Source organism: Cervus canadensis, chromosome 10, assembly GCF_019320065.1.
Source record: "Cervus canadensis isolate Bull #8, Minnesota chromosome 10, ASM1932006v1, whole genome shotgun sequence".
Lineage (NCBI taxonomy): Eukaryota > Metazoa > Chordata > Mammalia > Artiodactyla > Cervidae > Cervus > Cervus canadensis.
The window spans coordinates 46,055,461-46,070,403 of NC_057395.1; the positions used below are offsets into that span (position 1 = coordinate 46,055,461).

Consider the following 14,943-nt stretch of genomic DNA (forward strand, 5'->3'; position numbering starts at 1 on the left):
TCTGGGAGGGACAGTCTCTCCCTGGTCAACATGGGCCCATGATATGAAAATACCAGAAAATACAAAACATGATCAACATAATCATTCAGGCCTTCGAGCCACCCATCCCCACCCCCACTCCAACCATGACCATAGGCAAGGAGAATCACTCTTCTTGATCCTAGAGATTCAGAGAGAAATAAAGCTTCGTTAACGTGCACTAAGCCCAAGGGCCTCAAATTTTATCATGCATGTAATTTTCTGAGCCATCTTAAGAAGGTTTCTGATTGGGTGGGAGGGGTGGGGTCTGAGTAGCTTCAAGTCTAACCATCCCCCAGATGATGCCTGGGCTGCTGATCCATGGCCCACAAATGTGGGAGGGCATTCAACTAGAATCATGTGCCCCATTTATTCATGCATGTCGATTTGTTAACTAAAGACGGAGAATATTATTTAATGTGTAAAAACGAGCATTAGCCTAAGACTTGTTTATTCCAAAGCAATTACAATTAAGGCTTTTTTTTTTTTTCTGTACCAGCCACTTTCTATCTCCAAATAAAATTCAATCTTACCATAAGGCTCATCTAATGAGAACTAGCCCAGGGACCTTATCAATTCTCAAGACAAAAGGTGCCCTCAGCCCCCTGTTGCTCAGAAGCCCTGGACTTAGGCAGGAAGGAAGTGGGTCTGTTGAGGGGGACAGACCTGGAGGCAGGTTAGGAGACTGTGTCTGCCCTGGCATTATATTGGACATGCAGTCATCCCTGTGGTGGACTCCACAAACGTAGAAACTCCTGCATATTTTGAAATCATCCCAATCGGGTTTGGTCATGAGAACAGACCCCCAGCTGGGTGGTCAGGGGCAACTTTCTGTTGTTCAGTCGCTCAGTCGTGTCCAACTCTTTGCAACCCCAGGGACTGCAGCACACCAGGCTCCCCTGTCCTTCACTATCTCCCAAAGTTTACTCAAACTCATGTCCATTAAGTCAATGATGCCATCCAACCATCTCATTCTCTGCCGTCCCCTTCTCCCCCTGCCCTCAATCTTTCCCAGCATTACAATCTTTTCCAGTGAGTTGGCTCTCCTCATCAGGTGGCCAAAGTATTAGAGCTTCAGCATCAGTTCTTTCAAGGAATATTCAGGGCTGATTTGCTGTAGGATTGACTGGTTCAATCGCCTTGCAGTCCAAGGTGCAGCTTTAAGGGCTCCTTAAAACCAGGACCACAGGACTTACAGTGGGCATCACCGAGCAGGCTATGGCTGCTTCTGGGGGACCGCCCACCTCACCACCGGATGACCTGCACCTCCCCTTCTCATCCAAGGGCACTCCTCACTGCTGGCCAGTCTCTAAAGCTGCAGTTCTCAACCTTGCCTGCCCTTCGGCATCAACTGGGGAGACTCGGAAACTCAGAAGAACAAATCCTGGAGGCTATTAAATCAGGGTGCCCTTGGCCTTGCAAGGGGTAGATGCAACCAAGCTGAAATCTACCAGAAAGGGTCCCCTCGGACACAGGATGCAAGAGGCAAATAGAACCACCTATAGGGCTGCTTTTAAAAGGTTTTATCCAGGGGAAAATAAAGCACATGCTCAATTCCACTCTTTTCCTCTTCGAATGAATTTCACTTTATTGGAGAGAATGTAGCATCAACTGTTTCACTCTGTGTGGAGCTTTTCAGTTTTCCTGTTCCATTTTACAGCACCTCCACTCCTTCAGCTGTAATTTTATATGATGCCTTGCCGGCATTTGCAGAGTAAAACATTACATGTAGTTTTAAGTGCCAAAAGGTGTAGGAAGTTTTGTAAAACTCTGGAAGGGAGAGAGCAATAGGTTTATCTTAAGGTCATAAAATTTTATATTTGATTTTTTTGCCCCTCCTTTATACTTGTTGCTGTTACTTTAAAAGTCTTTGGGCATTTAACTGGCAATAAACAGGGCAAAACAAACTGTTCCTTCCTTTAGATTGTGCAATTTTTATTGCTCCAGTTTACAGCCACCAAATATGCCTTTTCAAAAAATGCTTGTTTAACCACCTTCTGTTTGTAAGCAGTAGGGCTGTGAGCCAACCCTCCCCTGGGGTGAAGTCATACTGTCTGAGAGCCCCAAGGTTTTCAAAGATGCTTAGAAACAATCCGAAGTTAAGTGACACTGATGATGCTGGTTCCTTAGCCAGACAATTGCGTGGAATTGAATCAAAGACAGCTGAGCTTGTGTTGTACCCACTTGTCACGCCCAGGCATTTAAAGCAAATGGAAAAGCCAGCAGGATCGTGGTTGTAACCGAAGGAATCAGGGAGGAATTGTCCGTTTCCACGATAGTTTAGAAGCCAGTGACCAGAGTAAATACTTCCATGCTAAATCAGGGAACACATTTTGGATCCCGTAGGCAATGTGGGCGGGGAGGGTGAGTTTTATTTTAGCTGACACTATGCCATGCTTCCAGTTTTCACATCTTTTCAGTACATCTCCACCTCAACCTCAAAAACTTCAGGGTAATGAGTCAGGATCCAGCCGGATTGGGGGGAGGGGGGTTGGGGGGTGGGAGGTTGCCTACCAGTATATTCCTTGGGCAGGAAAAGAAAAGTAGGATTTCAGAGCAGTAAGTACTGTCAACATAAAACATAGCCACACCCTAAAAGTTGAGAGTTACATTTTATTTGGTGGGAATTTTTAAAACTTCAAGCCCACAAGACAGCATCTCAAATGATCCTGAGAAAACTACTCTTAGGAGGTAGAGGGTGGCGGTGTGGGGCAGGGTGGCAGTGGGGGGTGGATAGGGGTGGTGGTGGGGCGGGCGGGGGGAGTCAGGTTATATAGAAGTTTGCAACAAAAGGTAGCTAATCTGAACATCAAAAGTATTTTTGTGAATTAAAGAAAACCAGATATCTCAAGGTCCTAGAGAAGGAAATGGAAACCCACTCCAGTATTCCTGCCTGGAAAATCCCAAGGACAGAGGAGCCTGGCAGGCCACAGGCCACAGATGAGTCGGACATAACTGAGCACACACAGACATCTCAAGGAATTTAGCGCTTTTCTGTTTATGGGAAGATGCAAGAGTCTGGGTTCACTGAAATCATTCCTGTATCTAGGGCCAATGTCCTGTGCTTTTCACACCCTGAGCTCCTCAGGGCTCCCTGTGGGGAATGGCTACATACAGACTGATGGCCGCCATGTAACTCAGGTCTTCTCCTTCCTGGATGTCCTGGAGGGCTGGAATCCCTGAGGACGATGACATCCTTGTTCACTGAGATGGCAGGAAATACTCTGTTTCTCAGTACTTAAACATTTAAAGACAAAATTCGAAGAATTTGGAGGATTTTTACTCTTCTCTGAACACCTATGTTTTTGGCAATATGTTTAGCCTCCAAGGCAAATAGAGCAATAATCTCCACCATCACATAGCTTTTTTGTTTTGTTTTTCATCATTGACTTCTTTATTTATTTATATTTGTAGTCATGGTAGCAACCTGAAATGAAAAGGTTATTATTTCCTATGTGAAAATAAGAAAATCTGGAGCTTCCAGATACCCCCCAGCTCCACAAAAATCCTTCCTCCAGAGTTTTCTATCTCCTGTCAGTTATTACACAATGCAATTAGAATCATTTGTCTCTAATATTGCTTTATCATGTTGCCACCTTCCTCAAGAACACTGTAATAATAACAACAATATTATTTAATTTTATGGCACATTTCCTTCCCACTAGACACTTTGCTAAGTACATTATCCACACTGCTTATTTAGTTTCACATTAGGAAGCTCTTATTATTTTATTGTATCATTTTACGGTTAAGAATCATCAGCAACTTAAGTAACAGCCAAATATAGCTAGAAAGTTGAGCCCAGCTCTACAATAATGCATGAGTGCTCAATCACTCAGTGGTATCTGATTATTTCTGACCCCATGGACTGTAGCCCATCAGGCCCCTCTGCCAATGGGATTTCTCAGGCAAGAATACTGGAGTGGGTGGCCGTTTCCTCCTTCAGGGCATCTTCCCAACCCAGGGATCCAACCCCCATCTCCTACACTGGCAGATGGATTTTTTTACCACTGCGCTACCAAAGAAGTAGTTGTCTTGCCTGCTAATAGAATGTTAAAAGCTGTCACTTTCTCCCTGTAGCTCTGACAATGTTTCCTCTCAATAGTTCATTGTTCAGCGCACCTAAGCTTAGCTGTTTGTGCATGGCCAGTTGCTTCAGTCATGTCTGTTTGCGACCCCATGGACTGTAGTCCACCAGGCTCCCCTGTCCATGGGATTCTCCAGGCAAGAATACTGGAGTGAGTTGCCATGCCCTCCTCCAGGGGATCTTCCCAACTCAGAGATCAAACCAGGGTCTCCTGAATCTCCTGCATTACAGGCAGATTCTTTATTGTTGAGCCACAGGGGAAGCCCCAAGCTTAGCTAGAAATCATATCAAATACATATTTAAATGTTTACCTATTTATTTATACATATATAATTCCATAGATGTAAATTAGATGAGCTACATTTGCTATAATGTCTGGTGATTCGAATCTTACAACTAAGAGTGAAGCACATACAAGTCTGAGGCTCTTTCACATAGGACACACCAAGTTTTCAAATGACCAGTCTCTGGGTAGGGTCCCAGTCATGTCATGACCATCTGAGGATGAGAAGGGGCAGCTGATGGGGTCGCCAGGTGGCCTTTCTCTCCGGTGCTCCGTTGATCACTGCTGGGGGCACTCTGCACAGACTCCCCAGTTAGTGGGTCCCTGTGCAACTCTCTCCATGGTTTCAGGACAGCTCCCACCCCTGAGCATGTCCAGCCCCTATATTAATGCTGTGTTTGGAGGTCATCTCATGCCCTTCACATGAAGGGCTCCCTGTGATGAGCCGGCAGGAGGTGAACCTCATTTTTAATCCCAGCTCCATCATTAGGAAACCGTGTGTCTTGCACTTCCGGCCTGATTGCAAATGAGGGTGGGAGGGCTGTGGCCCTTCTGATCCCTGGGAGGAAGATGAGATCATATTTGTGCACATCTGTGTGTTGGTGTGTGCACATGCACGTGGAGTATTACTTTCAAGAAGTGGGAAAGCCCATGAATAGCAGGAAGCACTTATTTTTTCCCCCCGCATCTGCCAATGTTTTCTGGGTCCTTGGAGAGGCACTAAACACCTGGTTCTCACCATAAACACTCTGCAGAAGAGCGAATCCATGCTTCCCTCTGGGCAGGACCTGGGGGACCCAGGGGCCACAGGGCCTTCATCCCAGACTCACCTGCCTTCCCAGCACAGGCAGCCTATACCCACGTAGGCATAAGGGTAGCAAGTCCTCTTTTAAATACGTTCATCGGTATATTTGGAAAGACAGTTTCTGTGAGCAAGAAAACAGAAATGAGTTGCTTACTCCTTGTAAGGGAAGACTGTTCAGTTTTATTGTATCTTTAATAACCAGAGAATTAACTCTGACACGTTTGACTGCCACTAGGAAGGGAAAACAAAAAGCAAACAACCCAGCAACCCCTTTCTTCACTCTGCATGTGTTTGTTTTTGAAATGCTATGAATAAAGAGTTTAAATACTGTCCAATACTCATGAAGATTAGTGAATAACTTTCTTCTTTTTAAATATATACACGCATACATGCATGTATAGTTATCATCCCACTTTTTTATTATGAAGGATAATTTGTGGGTAGACAAGAGGGTCACGTCAAATTCTAGCTGCAGGGGTCACTGGTTTTATGATCTTGGAAAATCACTCCAACTCACTTTGCTTTATTTATAGGTGGGATTGCAGTGATGCCCACCTCAGGAGGTTTTGTGAAAATTCAATTGGAAGAGTCCATAAAATTTTATCTAGGGCAAGCAATAAGGAACCACGACCACACAAGTGGCAATGAAAAATTAAAAGTAATCTTCGTTAAAAAATGTGAAGTCAGTTTTTAAAGCACCATAATCACATGAAACCACATGAATCCACAATGGAGAGGAGTTCCTGTCTAACTGCATACTGGCTTCTTGCCGTCCCCACACCTCCCTCTCTGGTCCCATCTCTGTGTGTGGTTTTGCTGCAGAAATAGGACAGACTCCCTGAGATTCATCACCTCCTTCCGCCAAGCAGTGCTATGCTCGGGATGTTGCTAAATGTAAACACAGACCTGGATCAGCTCGTCATCATTCATGGGCGCCTGGCAGTCCACAGTGTACCTAAAACAGGACTTACCTCACCAGTCTCCCACCAACAGCCCTTCATGGCTCTTACTTCCTTTTTGTCTTTTCTGTAATGATGATGCTTACTTTTCAGTTTTTGTGAATGTGACCTCTTATTGGATGAAATCCAGAAAGTGGAACTGAACACCCAAGGGTCCATATTGCTAAGATTTTGTGTCCAGGGTGACAAGTTTCCCCCAAAACTATCATGACAGTGTACACCCCCACAAACAACACATGAGGACATCTACTTTCCCACAGCTTTTCAACCTTTGCTAATTTTTTAGCCCTAAATTATCTTTTTATTGTGATAATGCATTTAGTTTTGATTGCTAGTATAAAAAGATGTGGTGAGGTGACATTCATGAAATTAAGTCACCACGTTGCTGCAGAAAGTGGGAGACAGCAAACCACTGTGATGCACTGAGAGGACTGCACGTTCCCTGGACTCAAGGGGAGGCTGGGGCCCTGGAGGTGACCCAGAGCATCCGGCATGTCCTCAAGAGACAAGCCCGGAGAAGGTTTTTCCAACCCACGGTTCTAAGGAAAGACAATGTACTCATGGTGGAAGACAGCTTGGGGGTGAATGGATTTACGACTCTGGAAGGGCTCACACCCACGGAAGGTGTAGGCAAAGCTGGAACAGTCTACCAGGGAGCCACCTCGGGACCCCCTTTAGTGTCGAGCAATGACTGTGAACCACGAAGGTTACAGGCCTGAGGGCAGTGGTCCAGTACCCAGACCAGGAGAGGCATTCCCACCAATGAACACATCCATCTAGAGAGCGCAAGCCTGACTCCCGCATCCCTGCTCTCCTTCTCTTTGCCTGATGTTTGGAGTAGGATGGCGGCCCTTGGGACCACGTAAGCCCCAGGATCTCTGGATAATTGAAAGGAAGTCTCAAGAGGGTGGAAATGCTATGTCATAGGCTCTGCAGATGAGAGCATGTCAACATTGGAGCAATTTGCTGGGAAAGAAAGAAAAACCAAGCTGGGGAAACATACCCAGTGTCACTGAAAGAAAATTTCACATGATTACTGGCCTTGCAGAATTCATGTTCTGAAATTGTCCTATTTATAGCCTCCATCCATTTTTCCTGGACTGCTTCTCTGGCTCTTGGAACAGGAAAGAGCTGTTTATATGCCGGTGATGTTAATGTTGTTGTGAACACTGGAAACATCAGGGAAGGGAAAGACCTAGGGGAGAGAAATGGAAATGCAAAGTGAAGCAACTTCTGGTTTGTGAAGACTTTTTGTTGACTTCTGCCCTCACCAATCAATTTTTAAATAGGTTAAGCAATAAAAACATTTTAACACATTTAGAAACCTTTTAAAGCATTCAGGGATTCCTAAGGGAGCCTAGAAACCTCAACTTCTTTGGGGCTTAGAAGCTGCAGAATGTGAGCTGGGAGTTGGGGGGATGGATGGGGAGAGGACTCAGTCATTCCATAGGTGGCCCCGAGAATGAAGGGCTTTGGAGCAAGGAGAATGCCTGTGGTCAGAGTACTCTCTCTTTTTTTTTTTTTTTAATTGAAGTATAGTTGATATACAATATTATGTAAGTTTCAGGTGTACAAAACAGTGATTCACAATTTTTAAAGATCATATTCCATTTATAGTAATTATCAAACATTAGTTAAATACCCTGTGCTGTACAATATGTCCTTGTAGCTTATTTATTCTATACGTAGTAGTTTGTACCTCTTACTCTCTTACCCCTATATTACCCTGGTAACCACTAGTAGGTTCTCTATGAGTCTGTTACTGCTTTGTTAGTTGTATCTTTTTAGATTGCACATATAAGTGATATCATACAGTCTTTTGCCTTTCTCTGCCTGACCTGGTTCACTTAGCTTAATGCCCTGTAAGTCTATCCACATTGATGCAAACAGCATTATTTCATTCTTTTTTACAACTGAGCAATATTCCACTGTGTATATATACCACATCTTTTTTATCCATTAGTCTGCTGATGGACACTTAGGTTGCTTCCTTGTCTTGGCTATTCTTGAACATTCTAGCAGTCTAATCCATACTCCCAGTTGGAATTGGGACAACAAGGAATGTATCATTCGGAAAACAAGTTGACCTATTTTTGACAAAAAGTAAACCATGAAACCACATTTCAAAGAAGAGTCAGAAGTCTGATTTCAAATGGGAGCATGAATACTTACCATCTAGGAGCCTTGAGAATTCTCGAGCAAACATGTTCTGAACATCAGCTCCACGCCAGGACACAGAGCTGTGTGGGCACCAGGATTTTTAAAGATGTGAATGAAATAAACGATTTCAGTCAAAAAGCAGCCCAAACTCTGTAAAGACATGCAGATGTGTAAACATACAAGTGTAATTCAGCCGCAGGTAGTGACAAACACAGCTCAGCAGAGCAGTTAGGATCAGAGGAGCTGAAGAATAACCAGGTTCCAGTTGTTAGCTGTGTGACCTTGGACAACTTGTTTAACTTCTCTGTGCTTCACTGCTTCATCTGTAGAATGAAAATAATACTAGTCCCTACTTCCCAGGTTTGACTGAAGATGAAATTAGTTGATACTCATGAGTGAGCAGAACAAAGCCTGGAACATAATAACTGCTCAGAAAGTGCTAGCTGTTGTATGTTCATAAACAGCTCCCGACCTCAGCCTTCCCATCTGTAACATGGGAGTAATAATTAGAGGCTGCCTTTAAATTATGACCATGGGGCTTTCCTAGTAGTTTAGTGGTAAAGAGTCTGCCTGCCAATGAAGCAGACATGGGTTTGGGAATATCCCACATACTATGGAGCAGCTAAGCCCGTGGGCCACAACTACTGAGCCCCTGCTCTAGAGCCTGGGAGCCTCAACTACTGAAGCCTGTGCGCCTGACAGCGTGTGCACCACAGCAAGAGAAACCAGTATGGTGAGAAGCCCGTGCACTGCAACTAGAGAGTAGCCCCTGCTTGCAGCAATGAAGACCCAGCACAGCCTTAAATAAATAAATAAAATTTTAAAAAGGATGACCATTACCAGATGGGACTGTGCGAAGACTTGGAGCATGGTCAGGACTGTTCAAAGGCAAAGTGTTGCTTGAATGATAACGTTCCCCTGCAAGGCTCTTCAGCAAATAAGGTGTGTGTTTGTGGATTACATCACAAGGCCATCTGCCTTAACTTTCCACAGTGTTACACTTTGTGATTTTACAAGTGTTTGTTGGTGATGAGGCCAAAATCACGCTGTGATGCTCTGCCTCCCACGTCACACATCCCATTAAAGAGAAGCAGAGGGGACATATATACACCTATGGCTCATTCATGTTGATGTTTGACAGAAAACAACAAAATTCTGTAAAGCAATTATCCTTCAACTGAAAAAAAAATTTTTTTTTTTTAAAGAGAAGCAAGTAATGGATACAAATCTAGCTCACACAAGACTGACAACAAAACCTTTTGCCTTCCCAAAGATACAGGAACCCAGAACCCGCTTGCTTCTGCTGGGCCACTGAGGAACCATATGCGTGCAGCCTCTGGGGATCAGGACTAGGGTAATGGATTTGCGCCATCACAGAGTCAGGCCCAAAGCAAAGTCCTCACCACCAAATGAAGGATTAGTACGGATGGAGCAGCAGAACTAAACTGCTGACCTCGTGAATTGCTGTCATCATTTGCCACTCTCCAACCAGCTTCGCCAAATGTGCAGGGAAGTCCCTGCTGGTGTCTGAAACCTTCCCACCCCGACAAATGACCCCTGAGGACACTTGCCCATCCTCCTTTGTCCATAGGCTTTCCCTTCCAGCCCCCTCTCTGCCTGTCCGGCTCCTAACCACCTGGAAAACCCCAAGTGTGCACTTTCCAGCTTGAATGTTTGGGCAGTTCATTTCTAAAGCCCCTCATGCTTTCCTGCAAAATCTTTAAAAAGAGCAGACAGATAGATGAGGCCAAAATGAACACACAGGTCTTACCCGGCCCATCAAAGATGCTCCAACCCATGAAAACAGGACTTTATAAATGTCGCTCTGTTAATACCAGGTCAAATGTTCCTAATCACTAGAAAGTGAAGTAAGATTTCTGTCAAGTTAAATGCCATTGTTCTCATCATTAGACCCTGGCGTCTGAAAATAAGAGAGAACGTGTCTTCCTCTTTGCTGTGAATGACAAGCCATGAGCCATCTTTACTGTTGACTGACAACTGTTTAATAAGCCATGTGATGGGATAAAGCTTGTCTTTCAGCCTAACTAGTGGCTCATCTCTGTCCCTAAACACCTGCTGAAAGTGAAAGTGAAATTCTCTCAGTCACGTCCGACTCTTTGCGACCCCATGGACTATACAGTCCATGGAATTCTCCAGGCCAGAATACTAGAGTGGGTAGCCTATCCGTTCTCCAGCAGATCTTCCTGACCCAGGAATCGAACCAGGGTCTCCTGCATTGCAGGCTGATTCTTTACCAACTGAGCTATCAGGAAAGCATAACATCATACCCTGTTACCACCACAGCCACGGAAATCTTAAACAAGGCTGTTAAATGGACATTTCTTTCTTTTTTTTTTCCTCCCAGTTATTGAATTTGGAATGTTTTAGGTGACTGAGACAATCAAGAAAATAATGATTAGATATCATTTCTACGTGTCACACCAAATGCTTTGGGAATGCCTCCTTTTTTGTTAGCTTCATATGGTTTGGTGATTTGTTTCCCATTCTTATCACTGATGCTGAAGTAGCTTAATGCAGTGGTCCTTGTCTTCCAAGAGTTTATCATCCAAGTAAGGCCATGGGATCAACCACTGTGGAACAACTGGAGAAGGTGGGATAATCAAGGACTGCATGACGGTGGGTTTCTGAATGAAGAACACCCCTGAGAGCTGGCACAATCAAGGAGAACTTCTGGGGGAGGTGCTTCCGCTGGTCAGAACCCTCCCATGATAAGAGGAGACAGACCGTGAGCTGGCCCTGGACCATGGCAGGTGAGCATCAGGGTCGGTCCCTGGAGGACCTCATGAGGCAGTGGGGGGGCAAGGGGACCTGGTGCCTTGCGATACATATGGTGATGGAAAATGAATGAGCAAGGAGACAGATGAAAGCAACCTTTGAGGAAGGTTAATCTGGCTGTAGTGCACAGATTGGGGGGAAATGGGGGAGAATGGTCTGGCCATTCTTCTGTGAGGCTGTCGCAGTGATTCTGGGGTGATGGTCGCAACCTCTCCTAAAAAGACACACTTAGAAAAAGTTGAGGGGAAATAACAGGACTTGGTGATCTGAGGAATAGTGAAGGTATCTATGGGGCTTGGAATACGTGGTTCTCCCTGTTTTCCCAAAAAAACCAATGACTTTGAGTCAGCTTTGGGGGCTGCACTCGAGACTAAAGGAAGCAGCGGTTTTGAAGGAGACCCTGCACAGACTTCCTAAAGGACCAACACGGTTCCTTTACAGGGGGCTCCTCACCCACAGCCCTGCCATCCCAGTGTCACATGAAATATCCTTCCTTATCATTATGTGAGCCTCAGCCACTCTACAAATCTCACAGGAATAACTTCCTGCCTTCTCTGGAGGCTTGATCCCAGAGCTGCAGACCCCGGGCCCCTCATCAGGCCAGACTGACTGATGGCCTGGGTGTGGACACAGCACCCGGCTCCCTGTCAGGACGCCTTCAGCACCCTTGGTGAGCAGGTCCAACAGCAGGTCAGCCCATGGGCTGGGTTACAACCCTTAACAAAGCAGACCTGGAATTCTCCTCATGGAGCACAGTATCCAAAATATCCTTTATAGTGAAGCATATTTAAAGGTTTCTTTTCAAAACATCCTCCCAACTACTGAAAACAACCTTTTTCTTTACTATTTTTCACAGTGCAGGATAGCGCAAACAACCTTGATCACTCATGTGTCTAAAACACCATTCTAATGAAAGCAATGATAAATTGATTGTGGCTGTCACAGGCCGTTTAGATTTGGAAAATTTGGGGCCTTCAGTGTGTTCACCTGGCTAAGTCATGCCCGGGACTGTAGAGTTTCTAGTGAGGACACATCACTGCTGAATTCCACTTCCAAACTCTGAATCCTGGGAACGTGCATTATGCCCCAAAACCAAACGCTGTGATATTGTCATAAGGCCTTGTAAGCAATGAAGAAATGGTTAATACAGTATATGACACCAAAGATAAATTATCTAGCTATACCTCCCATAATTAAGAAGGAGGCATGAAATCAAAGGTAGAGACCTAGACAAAAAAAAAAAAGGAAAGCAGTTATACTTGTAATTCTGGTTTTCTGGCTATTCTTGTTTGGCAAACAAATGTTGGAGGTTTTTTATCTGTTGGCTCTCCCTATAAGCTCTCCATTTGGTGAACTCTTACGTAATGTTTATGCTTATTTATTTATTTTTAAATTTTTTTTCTTTCCCTGAGCCCAATTATCTTATAGACTATATTTTTATTGTATTTATTTTTAATTAGAAGATAATTGCTTTACAATGTTGTGTTGGGTTTTGCCTGTTTCTTTTAAAAACAGTAAAAAAACAACAACAACAAAAAAAAAACCACCCTCTAAAATGTAGTATGAAAATCTTTAGACAGGAAATTCTTGTGAAACTGTCATTTTTTGAGCCAGTTTATTTGGAAAGGCTCATTACACAGACTTAAATATCAGTGAAAGAAATGGCCCATTTTCTAAGTCATAATGTCTATATTGTTTTGAAAACCTGTATTTGAAACCTGTCACATGAGTTCAAATTTAAATGAAAGGGCATACTTTTTAAAAGCAAAGGATAGTTGCCATGTGTAGGGAAACGATGGTATTTAGAATTTAGTCACCAGTTTGAAAACTTAAATATCCTGCAATCTTTTCTGGGGCTTTGCTGGGCTGCGCCACCCCCAGGCAGCATCAGAAGCCGGCCTGCTTTCTCCTGCATCCCGTCTGCTCCTCCTCTGGGTCCCCACGCCCTCCCCATGCTGACCTTCAGAGAACACAACTTCTCTTGGCCTCCCCAAGCCCAGTGGTCCTCTCCTGTCAAGTGGGAGGGGCCACTGGGGTGTGTAGCTTATGTAGAATCTACTGGGGGTGCAGGGGCCACATACAGGGGGCCCAGGCAAGAGGGCATCTTTCAAGGAACCCTGGTTTAAGAAGGACTCTTGGTGTCATGGGCTGAACTCACATCAACATCCTCACTTCCATGCCTCATAAAGTGATTGTGTTTGCACACACCTCAGTGTTCATAGCAGGAGTGTTAACAACAGCCCAGATATGGTAGCAAAAGAAGTGTCCATTAGCTGATGAATGTTTTCTATTGCCTGTCAAGGCAGGAGATGCAGGAGACGTGGGTTCAATTCCTAGGTCCAGAATATGCCCTGGAGAAGGAAACGGTAACCCACTCCAGTATTTTTGCCTGAGAAATCCCAGGAACAGAGGCACAGAGTGGGCTATAGTCCATGGGGTTGCAAAGAGCTGGACACAACTTAGCGACCAAGCAACTATGTATCTATATAGTCACATCTTCTCCATCCATCATATATATATATATACATATATGTATATACATATATGTATATATATACATATACATATGTATATAACCACCAAAAGTGAAAGTCGCTTAGTCGTGTCCAACTCTTTGCGACCCCCCATGGACTATACAACCCATGGAATTCTGCAGGCCAGAGTACTGGAGTGGGTAGCCTTTCCCTTCTCCAGGGGATCTTTCCAACCCAGGGATGGAACCCAGGTCTCCCCCATTACAGGCAGATTCTTTACCAGCTGAGCCACAAGAAAAGCCCCATATATATTATGTATAAACATACATAAAACTACTCAGCCATAGGAAAGAATGAAATTTTGCCATTTGCAATAATATAGATGGACTTATTATTTTGCTTAGTGAAATAAATCAGAGAAAGAAAAACATGGTACTTCTCACTTATAATGTGCGATTTAAAAAAATAAAACAAATTAGTCAGTGTAATAGAAGAAGAAACAGACTCACAGATATAGAGAACAGATATAGAGAACACACTAGTGGTTATCAGTGGGGAGAGGGAAGATGGCAGGGGCAAGATGGAGGCAGGGGATTATACAATACAAACTACTATGTATAAAATAGATAAGCAACAGGATATATTGTACAGTACACCTGGTATTTTATAATTACTATGAAAAGTATAATCTTTAAAAATTGTGAATCACTATGTTGTACACCTTACACTTACATAATATTGTACATAAACTCTATCTCAATTAAAAACTCTATAAACTCATCCCCCGCCCCCTCCCCCAGTGTCTGTGAAGAAGTGATTAAATAAGAATGAGGTCATCAAGGTGGCCCTGGTCATATCTGACTGGTGTCCTTAGAAGAAGAAAGGCTCAGGACACAGAGGAAGGGTCACGTGAGGACACGGGGAGAAGCTGTCGACGTACCCATGAGAGAAGCCTCAGAGAAAACAGCCTGTCCTCACCTTCCTCCAGGACTATGAGAAATAAGTTCCTGTTGTTGAAACCGCCCCACTGGTAGTGTTGGTTATGGTGGCTCAACACACCTGGTGTGAGTGTGTGCCCAGCCCGACCTCGCTCCCTCTGCCAACTCGAGCTTTTCCATCATCCCAGGCCTGATAAGTGGCAGGTGGTGTCACGGGACCCTGGCAGAGCTGTAGACACCAGACCCACCAAGTCATCAGAATTCAACTTCCTCTACCGTCCTACTGGGATGTGCAGAGGCCGCAGGTATGGGGAGATCCAGCCGAGATGAAGGCCCGAGCAGAAGAGCGTCAGAGCAAACCCTCTGCAGGACAACATACCCTGCCTGGGAGAGGAGGTTCCTCCAAGCAAAGTGCCTGATTAT

General features: G+C 44.4%; 1 long non-coding RNA gene across 5 annotated transcripts in view; it reads right to left on the reverse strand.

The window, feature by feature from the left end:
- Window positions 1-2,945: 2,945 nt before the first annotated feature.
- LOC122448464 overlaps window positions 2,946-14,943 on the reverse strand; it is a 92,066-nt gene continuing 80,068 nt past the window's right edge. For all 5 annotated transcript variants that reach the window (XR_006271620.1, XR_006271619.1, XR_006271621.1 and 2 more), the window contains 4 exons: window positions 8,325-8,462; window positions 7,156-7,347; window positions 5,219-5,314; window positions 2,946-3,445 (listed from right to left, as the gene is read on the reverse strand). This is a non-coding gene — a long non-coding RNA (uncharacterized LOC122448464). The remainder of the gene's footprint in view (window positions 3,446-5,218; window positions 5,315-7,155; window positions 7,348-8,324; window positions 8,463-14,943) is intronic.